Source organism: Triticum aestivum, chromosome 1D (genome assembly GCF_018294505.1).
Source record: "Triticum aestivum cultivar Chinese Spring chromosome 1D, IWGSC CS RefSeq v2.1, whole genome shotgun sequence".
In the NCBI taxonomy this organism is placed as follows: Eukaryota; Viridiplantae; Streptophyta; class Magnoliopsida; order Poales; family Poaceae; genus Triticum; species Triticum aestivum.
The window spans coordinates 310,306,750-310,320,292 of record NC_057796.1 but is presented as its reverse complement, the minus strand read 5'-3'; positions in this window follow the sequence as shown (position 1 = coordinate 310,320,292).

Here is a 13,543-nt window from a genome sequence, read left to right as displayed (position 1 = left end):
GTTGGCCAGGTCCCAGGGCAAACGTGAATGCTAATTCTCCCAAGTTTTGAACGAAGCGGCTAAACACCCACTATAATTTGTGGGCTGCCCGAAGCAAGTGTTTGCGAGATGGAAATTACTGTCTACCCCTGACACTTGACATCCTTATCGACTGGATTTACACTGCAATCGATAGGGGTAGACTAGTAACTTCAATCAGACGTGACACGGCGGCCTCTGAGCCCATTCAGACACGGTGGGCGCCAAACGTGGGCGGCAAAACACATTTGATTCAAGCTCGTCCGAAAGACATGTGTCTCTTCCTCCATTTCCCCATTCATACACGGTGGGCGGCAAAACAAACTCTCCTCGTCCGAAATCGATGTAGGCTAATATTTTAAATAGGGGCAGATGTGTAACTTCCATCAGACGTGACACAACCGCCCTACCTGTCAGCCCCGTTCATACACCGTGGGCGCCAACCGTGGGCGGCAAAACACCCTCTCCTCGCCCGAAATAGTTACCGGCAAATAGTTGGGAGATGCGAGATTACCGTCCTATCCCCAACCGACGCGATGTCCGAAATTTTAAACGGGGGATAAGTTCGTAACTTTCCCCCATTTCAGAGAAGCGCGTCCCAAAGTTTGAGATCCCCCCTCCCCTCCATTTCCCCATTCATACACCGTCGGCGGCATGACAACCTCCGCACTGCGGCCAGCCTCCTCCGTCCGCCACCCCATCCTCCACCTTGCTGGAGCCGCTACCCCTACCCCGTCGTCCACTGCAAGAGATGGATGTCTCTCATCCACGGCGCTGGACCAGGATCCTTTCATCGCCTCCTCTCGCTTTATCGGCGCCGTCGTCCACCTTGTCGTTGCCGCTCCTATGACCGCCTCGTCCACGGCAACATGATATATCCCCCGACCCGGCCGTCTGCCATCTAAAGTCTTCTTCCCCGCCGCCGACAGCCATCGCACACGCAGCACCCTCAACGTATCAGCATAGGCCTACACGGCGTCGCAAGAGAGGTGGTACTCTTCCATATGTGCTTAAGTTGCGTCGCAAGAGAGGTGGTACTCTTCCATATGTGCTTAAGTTATTGATCTCACCTGGAAAATAGATCGTAATTTGTTTACTATACTTTTCTTGTCCGTACCAAATCGTAGTGGCTAGTTGAAAGCAAACATTGGTTGCGAAGTAGCTTTGTCCGGTTTGCACCTTCAGATCCGCCATGGCACGGGCACTATACTCGTAAAGCTTATGGTTTCCCCCCTTTATATTCACTACCATCATCGTAGGTGCTTCGTGTCGTGCTAGCACTGCTCCTCAAGACCTCAACCCAAAGCTTACGTGTTGAAATACGAATCTGATATGATGCTCATATCACTAAAACAGAGAACGTTTAATTGGTCACCTAATGTTCCTATATTCATTTCGAAAAGCATGTGCGCCACCCACTGGTCCAGCTAGTTCCACATTCCTGATTTTTCTCTTGATGCTTAGGGTTTTCCCCTTTTATCTACTCTACTATGATCTGCGTAGGTGCTTTCTGTCGTACTAGCATTACTCCACCCTTCAAGCTAAACAACACAACACTTAGAATTCGAAAGCTTAGTTGTTCAAATATTATTGTGATATGATACTGATATTAGTTAACTGACACATTTAATTGGTTAGCTAAAGGTCCCACTTGAGTTTCCAAATGCATGTCGCGACATATAGAGAGACAGCATAATTGCATTTCTTTGTCACTTGTTGACCGTACTTTCTTGTCCATACCAAATCTTAGTTGTTATTTCAAAGCAAACATCGGTTGCTAACTACCCTTTGCGCAGTTTGTAGCTTCAGATCTGCCATCCCACTGCCATGGTCAAGACTGTACTCATCATGCTTATGTTTTCCCCATTTTATGATGACCACAATCAGCCTACGTGGTTCGTGTCGTAATAGCACTGCTCCACCCATCGAGCTAAACAAGCTTAGTTGTACAAATTCATATCTGATATTATTGCTGATATTAGTAAAACTGAGAGATGTTTAATTGGTTAGCTAAATGTTCCTACTTTAGTTTCGAAATGCATGTGAGCCACATATGGAGAGACCGGAAAGAATAGTATTTCTCTGTGCGCTCTGGTTCATCATGGGTGGCCAACCGACATTGTATTGAAAGACTTGTAATATCTTCAATCTGCTTGCTCTTCTGCTCTTCTTTAAGATGATACTGTTCTCTTGCGGTCGACTGGTCAGGTCGAGTTGTTCTCCCTTAGTATATTTTGAATCTGTCACGTCAGGTCGACTTGTTCTTCTTTACTATATGTTGAAGCTATCATCTGCGAAGTGTCATCACTTCTGGAGCTCTCATATTTTGAGTAGTAGGCCACATTATGTTAATGCACACAACAAATTACAGCATGCATGGCATCTTTTAAAAGAATTGCAGAGATAGCGCAAAGGGGTTTACAGGGAGGCAGTATTGGATTAGAATCACTTCTGCATTACAAAGAAAATCTCACTTGTTTTTATGTTTTCATGCATGTCAGATATTGAACATTATCAAAATGAATATGAGAATGGGCGCACGAGAGGAATATTGCGGAACGATCCACTGGCTAACAAACTTGGCATGGTGGAGGATGGCCTATCTTATTCACCCATCAAGGTGCATGCTCTAACTTTGCAAAGTTGTATTGGTCGCACATATTTTGCATCTGACCTCTTGCATTACTTCTACTTTGTTACACCATCTGCTTAGTTTAAGCATCATATATGAGTATATGCCATACCTATCCATTTTCTGTACCTATTCCATGTGTCGTCACACTATGTTTTTCCAGTCAAATGTTGTTCTTTCGTAATAGATGTCCAAAAGGAAGAGGGTGAGTGCAGATCCTCAAGGAGTACAAACTAGGTATTTGGAAAAGGTAGTGATACCTGTTAAATCAGATAAATCAGCAGCCACCGAAATCACGGGCCCAACTGTACCACACTTTACCCCTACTCCAGTGGCCAAACCCCTATTAGAACTGCTGGGAGCCCAGCGTCAGGTACTGTCTATGATATCAATTCAAAATTTGAACTCCTAAATTTCTGCTTGTGCCTTACCTTCTCTCTTGTATGAAAACTAATTTCAGATGAATCTCCTTGCTCAAAGGATCATACGATCTCAAAACAATAATGGGCTCTGCATTGCTCTTATCAGTACCTCTCTCCCTTTTGCCTTGTAACGCTGTACTTAATTAATTGCTATTTGATTATGTATCATCAGTCTGCACCTGAGCTTCATTATCCTCTGTTTCTTCCAATATTATTTGATCTATATTCACTCTTTGCAAAATGTAGAATAATGGCAACGCTTATAAAGAATTTTCTTTGGGGAATTTATTGAATTATCCTTCCATCAACATGGAGAAGGGCTTTGTCCAGCCCGTGTTAACATGTAATGTAAGTTCATCCTTCTCAAGCCTTCAAACTTTGTTCTAGTATAGATTTGGATAGGCATCATTTCCTCCACTGCTGTTTGCTTTGCTGTTTACATCTGATTGGATGTTTGCAACAACTACCAGTTTCAAATTGTAGTTGTAAAAACATGTTCCTTATGCAGAACAGATCCATTTATTTGCTTATATAATTGTGAAACCTGTTACGTGTCTCCTTGTTTCTCTTTCAGACTCGTATCTCTTACGACAGTGAGTTGAAGCTACTCACCAGCAGGTGTGAGACAACCTCTGTGCAGTCGCTACCTCAATCAGTTCGACTTCTTCAGTCTCAACTTAAAGCGGAAAGGCTTGCTTCAGCTCAGGTCCGACTTGAAGTCAAAGATGCAATGAAGCTGTCAGAGGACTGCCGTGCGCACCATCATGCCTTAAATCTAGTGTTGATGCATCTATCGTTGACACAACTGAGGTCTACTCAGCTACTTCAGCTGTTTGGGGGGCCTGACGTGGCCAGGCCTAGTGCCTTCTGAAGTGCTCTCAGTTTTGTATATTCTTTTGTCGGCGCGTTTATTTGCACTGGTGGCGAACTTTGATGCCAAGTGGATGTAATATGTGTGATAGCCTAGCGTAAGTTGCTTGCTTATTTATTTCCTTGTTGTCTTGTTTATTTGTTTGCTTGTAGTCATTGCAGTTCTTTTTCCGCGGTTTGCTAGTGGCTGCAATAACCTATTTTTTAAAACTAGGCCACGATAACCATGGGCTAATATTTACGGTAGTGACACTGGGCCTCCTACGGGCCGTAGAAACAGTGGGCCTTCTACGGGCTGTAGAAACAGTGGGCCTTCTACAGGCTGTAGAAACAATAGGCCTTCTATGGGCCGTAGAAACAATGGGCCTTCTACGGGCCGTATCATCAATGGGCCTTATACGGGCCGTATGATCGATTGGCCAAACATGGGCCAAACAGACCGCATTCTGCCGTAAACGGACTAGAGTTGGAATCGTCCGTTCATTGGCCGACCATAACGGGCCATCGTTAATAGGCCGTATTTGATGATGCTATGAAAACGGCCCAACGTATTAACGGACCACAAACAGGCCGACTGTAACGACGGGCTGAATTTGGCCCACAAGCAGAAAATGACAGTAACGGGCCGTAAGTAAACGAATGCTGGAAAATAACCCAAGAATAAATGGGCTCTCAGAAGGCCGAAAGATAACATGGGCTGGAAACAGCCCAACGGAATAACGGGCCATTAATGGGTATAAAGTGATACATTGTTCATTACGGGCCAGTTTCACCACGGGCCGTTAATGGGTGTAAAGTAATACACTATTCATTACGGGCTAGTTTCAGCACGGGCCGTTAATAGGCCAAGAGTTACATAGGGCCTCATATGGGCCGAAAGACATCATGGGCCATACATGGGCCAGAAGTGAAAACGGGCTGGAATCATATTGGATGGCCCAGATGAAGCTACTGGGCCTAATTCGAATAGGGTGTAACGGGCCTTGGGTTAGCGGGCTGTAAATGGGCTATATGCGAACAGGCTGTTAACAGGCTTTCCATGGGCCGGCCCGCCAGCTTTTGACCAAGTCAAACGGGCCGGCCTTTTCACAGGAATGGGCCACTGTTGGGTCGTGCCATGTGTCAACGTATCATAGGCGCCTTCTGTCCAATGAGTGGATGACATCTGTCCCAGCGATGAGCCGACACGTGTTTCCTCCAGCCAATGATGATTTTACACGTGGAAAATCCCCATTGGTCGGGGCTGTTAACGGGTTATCGGATCCAAAACCCGACCCGATAGCTTAACGGCGTTCCGTTATGGTGGATGCCACGTGTCGGTCACCCTTGACAAAAGCACTTCTGTGACGCGCGATTTATCGTCATGGAAGTGGACACTTCCGTGATGATAATTTTGGTAATGTCATGGAACACTTCTACGACAGCACAGGTATGACTATCTTGATTCTGTCATAAATTTGTCATGGATATCCAGGCAATATTCATTACATAGGCATCACGTCCAAGATTAGTAGACCGACTCCTGCCTGCATCTACTACTATTACTCCACACATCGACCGCTATCCAGCATGCATCTAGTGTATTAAGTTCATGGAAAAACGGAGTAATGCAATAAGAATGATGACATGATGTAGACAAGATCCGTTTATCTATTACGTAGATATAGATCCCATCTTTTTATCCTTAATAGCAATGATACATACGTGTCGGTTCCCTTTCTGTCACTGGGATCAAGCACCGTAAGATCGAACCCACTACCGGGCACCTCTTCCCATTGCAAGATAAATATATCAAGTTGGCCAAACAAAACCCAAATATCGGAGAAGAAATACGAGGCTATAAGAGATCATGCATATAAGAGATCAAAGAAACTCAAATAACTTTCATGGATATAAAAAGATATAACTGATCATAAGCTCGAAGTTCATCAGATCCCAACAAACACACCGAAAAAAGAGTTACATCATATGGATCCCCAAGAGACCATTGTATTGAGAATTCAGCGAGAGAGAGAAAGCCATCTAGCTACTAACTACAAACCCGAAGGTCTACAAAGAACTACTCACACATCATCGGAGAGGCACCAATGGAGGTGGTGAACCCCATCCGAGATGGTGTCTAGATTGGATCTGGTGGTTCTCGACTCTGCAGCGGCTGGATGAATATTTCATCGACTGCCCTAGGGTTCTGGTATTTTTGGGGTATTTATAGAGCAAAGAGGCGGTCCGGGGGGCACCCGAGGTGGGCACAACCCAACAGGGCGCGCCTGGGCCTCCTTCTGCGCCCTGCTGGGTTGTCCCCTCCTCGGGACTCGCCCCAAGTGCAACCAGGGCCCAACTTCTTCCTTTTGGTCCATAAAAAACATCATGAAGTTTCGTTGCATTTGGACTCCGTCTGATATTTATTTCTTGTGATGTAAAAAACATGGAAAAAACAGCAACTGGCACTATGTCAATAGGTTAGTACCAAAAAATGATATAAAATGACTATAAGATGATTATAAAACATCCAAGATTGATAATAAAACAACATGGAACAACCAAAAAATTATAGATACATTGGAGACGTATCATTGGCCCGCCAACTACGACGTACCTGAAGTGGTCAAAAACTCCCATTACATTCGACCAATCAGATCACCCCGCGCACGTTGCTACCCCTAGGCGGCAAGCGTTGGTGGTCGACCCATTCGTTGGGGGCACCCAACTGACTAAAGTTCTCATGGATGGTGGCAGTGGTTTGAACATTATGTATGCTGACACCCTTCAGGGGATGGGCGTTCTGATGTCCAAACTCAGTGAGAGCAACATGCAGTTCCACGGAGTCATCCCAAGGAAGAAAGCAAAGTCACTCGGACAGATTGCTCTTGATGTGGTTTTCGGTGATTCAAAGAATTTCCGAAAAGAAAAGCTGATGTTTGAGGTAGTGGATTTCCACAGTGCCTATCATGCTGATATGTCTCCGTCATATCTATAATTTTTTATTGTTTCATGCCAATATTATACAACTTTCACTTGTTTTTGGCAACTTTTTATATGATTTATTGGACTAACCTATTGATCCAGTGCCCAGTGCCAGTTCCTGTTTTTTGCATGTTTTTTGTATCACAGAGTATCCATATCAAACGAATTCCAAATGCAATAAAATTTCACGGAGAATTACTTGGGAATATATGTGATTTTTGGGCCCACAAGAAACCAGGGTGCGCCAGAGGAGCCTGGCTTGCGGTGGTGGGTTGTGCCCTCCTCGAACGTCGGTTGGAGCTCTACTTCAGGCGCACGGAAGTTTATATCCGGAAAAAAATTGTATTAAAATCTCAGCGCAATTGGAGTTACGGATCTCCCGGAATATAAGAAACGGTTTTCGGCCAGATCTGGGGAACACGAAACAGAAGAGAACAAAGAGGGAGATCAAATCTCAGAGGGGCTCCCGCCCCTCCGCCGCCATGGAGATCATGGCCAAGAGGGGGAAGTCTCCTCCCATCTAGGGGGGAGGCCAAGGAAGATGAAGAAGGATGGGGGCTCTCTCCCCCTCGCTTCCGGTGGCGCCGGAGTGCCACCGGGGCAACGATCGGGACGGCGATCTACATCAACAATCTTGCTACCGTCAACACCAACTTTCTTCCCCTCTATGCAGCGGTGTAACACCTCTTCCCCCCGATGTAATCTCTACTTAAACATGGTGGTCAACTCCATATATTATTTCCCAATGATCTATGGTTATCCTATGATGTTTGAGTAGATCCGATCTGTCCTGTGGGTTAATCGTGATCTTGGTTGGTATGATTGTATATTTTATTTATGGCGCTGTCCTATGGTGCCCTCCGTTCTCGCGCAAATGTGAGGGGGGCCCGCTGTAGGGTGTTGCAATATGTTCATGGTTCGCTTCTGGTGGGTTGCGAGAGTGACAGAAGCTTAAACCCGAGTAAGTGGGGTATGATGTATGGGAGTAAAGAGGACTGATACGTCTCCGTCGTATCTATAATTTTTGATTGTTCCATGCCAATATTATACAACTTCCATATACTTTTGGCAACTTTTTATACTATTTTTGGTACTAACATATTGATCCAGTGCCCAGTGCGAGTTCCTGTTTGTTGCATGTTTTTTGTTTCACAGAAAATCCATATCAAACGGAGTCCAAACAGAATAAAAACAGACGGAGATTTTTTTTGGAATATATGTGATTTTTGGGAAGAAGAATCAACGAGATACGACGCCCGAGGGGGCCACGAGGCAGGGGGCGTGCCCTGGACCCTCGTGGCCACCCCGTAAGGCGGTTGGAGCCCTTCTTTCGCCGCAACAAAGCTAATTTCCGGATAGAGATCGTGTCCAAAATTCAGCCCAATCGAAGTTACGGATCTCCGGTTATAAAAGAAACGGTGAAAGGCCAGATCTGAGAACGCAGAAACAGAGAGAGACAGAGAGACAGATCCAATCTCGGAAGGGCTCTCACCCCTCCCATGCCATGGAGGCCAAGGACCAGAGGGAAACCCTTCTCCCATCTAGGGAGGAGGTCAAGGAAGAAGAAGAAGAAGGGGGCCCTTCTCCCCTTCTCTTCCAGTTGCGCCGGAACGCTGCCGTGGCCACCATCATCATCACCGCGATCTTCACCAGCACCTCCGCCATCTTCACCAACATCTCCATCACCTTCCCCCCTCTATCTACAGCGGTCCACTCTCCCGCAACCCACTGTACCCTCTACTTGAACATGGTGCTTTATGCTTCATTTTATTATCGAATGATGTGTTGCCATCCTATGATGTCTGAGTAGATTTTTGTTGTCCTATCGGTGGTTGATGAATTGCTATGATTGATTTAATTTGCTTGTGGTTATGTTGCTGTCCCTTTGTTGCCCATCATATGAGCGCGTGCGTGGATCATGCCATAGGGTTAGTTGTATGTTGATAGGACTATGTATTGCAGGGCAAGAGTGACAGAAGCTTCAACCTAGCACAAAAATTGATGCATACGGGATTGAAGGGGAGCCAATATATCTTAATGCTATGGTTGGGTTTTACCTTAATGAACGTTAGTAGTTGCGGATGCTTGCTAATAGTTCCAATCATAAGTGCATAGAATTCCAAGTCAGGGATGACATGCTAGCAGTGGCCTCTCCCACATAAAACTTGCTATCGGTCTAGTAAAGTAGTCAATTGCTTAGGGACAATTTCACAACTCCTACCACCACTTTTCCACACTCGCTATATTTATTTTATTGTGTCTTTATCTAAACAGCCCCTACTTTTTATTTTACGCGCTCTTTATTATCTTGCAAACCTATCCAAAAACACCTACAAAGTACTTCTAGCTTCATACTTGTTTTAGGTAAAGCGAACGTTAAGCGTGCGTAGAGGTGTATCGGTGGTCGATAGAACTTGAGGGAATATTCGTTCTACCTTTAGCTCCTCGTTGGGTTCGACACTCTTACTTATCAAAAGAGGCTACAATTGATCCCCTATACTTGTGGGTTATCAAGACCTTTTTCTGGCGCCGTTGCCGGGGAGCCATAGCGTGGGGTGAATATTCTCGTGTGTGCTTGTTTGCTTTATCACTAAGTAATTTTTATTTGCTGTTCTTAGTTGTTCTTTATCTTTAGTTATGGGTAGGAAACGCAAAATACCAAAAAAATTAGTTGTACCTACTGAACCAATGGTTGAAGAACCACTCAAAATCTATCACACTCCCGAAGCTTTTTACTTGGATCATCTTCGATCCCTTTGTGCTCGTGCTGAAACCCCAACTAGCTTAGTTGAGGGGAAATCGTTAGATGAGCATGCTTGTTATGTGCGACACCGCATATCTAAAAAAGGGAAACTTTTACTGGATCAAATTCATCGTTTGCAATGCTATGCCTGGAATTTATGTGAAATATATGATGTTACTTGTTGTTCTGAAAACCCTAAGAAACACCTTCCCTACCAATGTGAGTTTATCGATAATGGAATCGTGTCTTCATATGCTAAGGGTGTTTATAATTACTATGATAATTATGAAATTGCTTCTTTGATTGAAAAGTATGATGCTACTCTTTACAAATCTGAAAATTTTGCCATACTTGAATATTGTTATGATAATTATGCTTCTAATGCCTATGTTAAACCATATATTGAGGACTCCTCCGCTATCCAAGAAGAGACTAATATTTTGCAGGAGCCTATGGAAGAAGAAATTGATGAAACTGTGAGCTCATTGGATGAAAAAGATGATGAGGAGAGCGAAGAACAAAAGGAGGAAGAGCGGATTAGCTACCCATGCCCACCTTCTAATGAGAGTAACTCTTCAACTCATACATTGTTTAATTTCCCTTCGTGCTTACCGAAGGATGATTGCTATGATGACTGTTATGATCCCGTTGATTCCCTTGAAATATCCCGTTTTGATGATGCTTGCTATGCTTGTGGCCAAGATGCCAATATGAATTATGCTTATGGAGATGAACTTGCTATAGTTCCTTATGTAAACATGAAATTGTTGCTATTGCACCCACGCATGATAGTCCTATCATCTTTTTGAATTCTCCAAACTACACTATACCGGAGAAGTTTGCTCTTATTAAGGATTATATTGATGGGTTGCCTTCTACCGTTGCACATGATGATTTTGATAGATATAATATTCATGTGCTTGCTGCTCCTACTTGCAATTATTATGAGAGAGGAACTACATCTCCACCTCTCTATGTTTCCAATACGATAAAATTGCAAGAAACTATTTATACTATGCATTGGCCTTTACTATGTGTGCATGAATTGTTCTTTTATGACATGCCGATGCATAGGAAGAGAGTTAGACTTCGTCATTGCTTGATATATGTTGCTTTGTGCTCACTACTAAATGCCAAATCATTGCTAATTAAAATTGGCTTTGATATACCTTGGGATCCGGGTGGATTCACTACTTGAGCACTATATGCCTAGCTTAATGGATTTAAAGAAAGCGCTGCCAGGGAGACAACCCGGAAGTTTTAGAGAGTCATTTATTTCTGTTGTGTGCTCTTATATAGTTTAAAAACAAAAAAAATAAAGAGGGGAACCCAAAACTTTTCAAAAAGAAAAGTGAAAGTGAGATAGACAAGCATTGTGAAAGTGGGGGACGTCCTTGAACTTTGTTCATGCCCATGGAAACTTTGTGAATCTTAATTACAGAACCTTTTCAACAACAATAATTATCCCCTTGTACAATTTCATTGTATTATAAAAATAATGTGCCAAGGTTTGCCTTTAGGATGTTTACAATGCTTGTTGGTTTGTGCGGTGCAGGACATAAACTTTGGCTGTAGTGCGCGATTTTACATTTTTTTACTGGAACGTCAAATGGTTCTGAAACTTTTTGCACTGTCTTTATATACAAATTTTTTATTTTTCCTAATTTTGGCAGAATTTTTTGAGTACCAGAAGTATGGTTAATGGTCAAATTATTACAGACTGTTCTGTTTTAGACAGATTCTGTTTTTGATGCATAGTTTGCTTGTTTTGATGAAACTATCGATTTATATCAGTGGATTAAGCCATGAAAAATTTATATTACAGTAGCTACAATGCCAAAACAAAATATGAATTGGTTTGCAACAGTACTTAGAGTAGTGATTTGCTTTATTATACTAACGGATCTTACCGAGTTTTCTGTTGAAGTTTTGTGTGGATGAAGTGTTCGAAGATCGAGGAGGTCTCGATATAAGGAGAAGGAGGAGAGGCAAGAGCTCAAGCTTGGGGATGCCCAAGGCACCCCAAGTAAATATTCAAGGAGACTCAAGCGTCTAAGCTTGGGGATGCCCCGGAAGGCATCCCCTCTTTCTTCAACAAGTATCGGTATGTTTTCGGATTCGTTTCGTTCATGCGATATGTGCAAATCTTGGAGCGTCTTTCGCATTTAGTTGTCATTTTTATTTTATGCACCATGCTGGTATGAGATAGTCCTTGGTTGATTTATAGAATGCTCATTGCACTTCACTTATATCTTTTGAGTATGGCTTTATAGAATGCTTCATGTGCTTCACTTATATCATTTGAAGTTTGGATTGCCTGTTTCTCTTTACATAGAAAACCGCCATTTGTAGAATGCTCTTTTGCTTCACTTATATTTGTTAGAGCGTGGGCATATCTTTTGTAGAAAGAATTAAACTCTCTTGCTTCACTTATATCTATTTAGAGAGATGACAGGAATTGGTCATTCACATGGTTAGTCGTAAAATCCTACATAAAACTTGTAGATCACCGAATATGATATGTTTGATTCCTTGCAATAGTTTTGCGATATAAAGGTGGTGATATTAGAGTCGTGCTAGTTGAGTAATTGTGAAATTGAGAAATACTTGTGTTGAGGTTTGCAAGTCCCGTAGCATGCACGTATGGTGAACCATTATGTAACGAAGTTGGAGCATGAGGTGTTCTTTGATTGCTTTCCTTATGAGTGGCGGTCGGGGACGAGCGATGGTTTTTTCCTACCAATCTATCCCCCTAGGGGCATGCGTACTAGTACTTTGCTTCGAGGGCTAATAAACTTTTGCAATAAGTATATGAGTTCTTTATGACTAATGTGAGTCCATGGATTATACGCACTCTCACCCTTCCATCATTGCTAGCCTCTTCGGTACCGTGCATTGCCCTTTCTCACCTCGAGAGTTGGTGCAAACTTCGCCGGTGCATCCAAACCCCATGATACGATACGCTCTATCACACATAAACCTCCTTATATCTTCCTCAAAACAGCCACCATGCCTACCTATCATGGCATTTCCATAGCCATTCCGAGATATATTGCCATGCAACTTCCATCATCATCATATACATGACTTGAGCATTTATTGTCATATTGCTTTGCATGATCGTAAGATATCTAGCATGATGTTTTCATGGCTTCCGTTTTTTGATGTCTTTGCTATGCTAGATCATTGCACATCCCGGTACACCGCCGGAGGCATTCATATAGAGTCATATCTTTGTTCTAGTATCGAGTTGTAATATTGAGTTGTAAGTAAATAAAAGTGTGATGATCATCACTATTAGAGCATTGCCCCCCCCCAAACAAAGAGAGGCCAAAGAAGCCTAAATAAAAAAAGGGGGCCAAAGAAGCCCCCAAAAAAAGAAAAAAAAGAAAAAGGGGCAATGTTACTATCCTTTTACCACACTTGTGCTTCAAAGTAGCAACATGTTCTTCATATAGAGAGTCTCTTGAGTTCTCACTTTCATATACTAGTGGGAATTTTCATTATAGAACTTGGCTTGTATATTCCAACAATGGGCTTCCTCAAATGCCCTAGGTCTTCATGAGCAAGCAAGTTGGATGCACACCCACTTAGTTTCAGTTTGAGCTTTCATATACTTATAGCTCTAGTGCATCCGTTGCATGGAAATCCCTACTCCTCACATTGACATCAATTGATGGGCATCTCCATAGCCCGTTGATTAGCCGCGTCGATGTGAGAATTTCTCCTTTTTTGTCTTCTCCACACAACCTCCACCATCATATTCTATTCCACCCATAGTGCTATATCCATGGCTTGCGCTCATGTATTGCGTGAGGGTTGAAAAGGCTGAAGCGCGTTAAAAACTATGAACCAATTGCTCAGCTTGTCATCGGGGTTGTGCATGATTTGAAT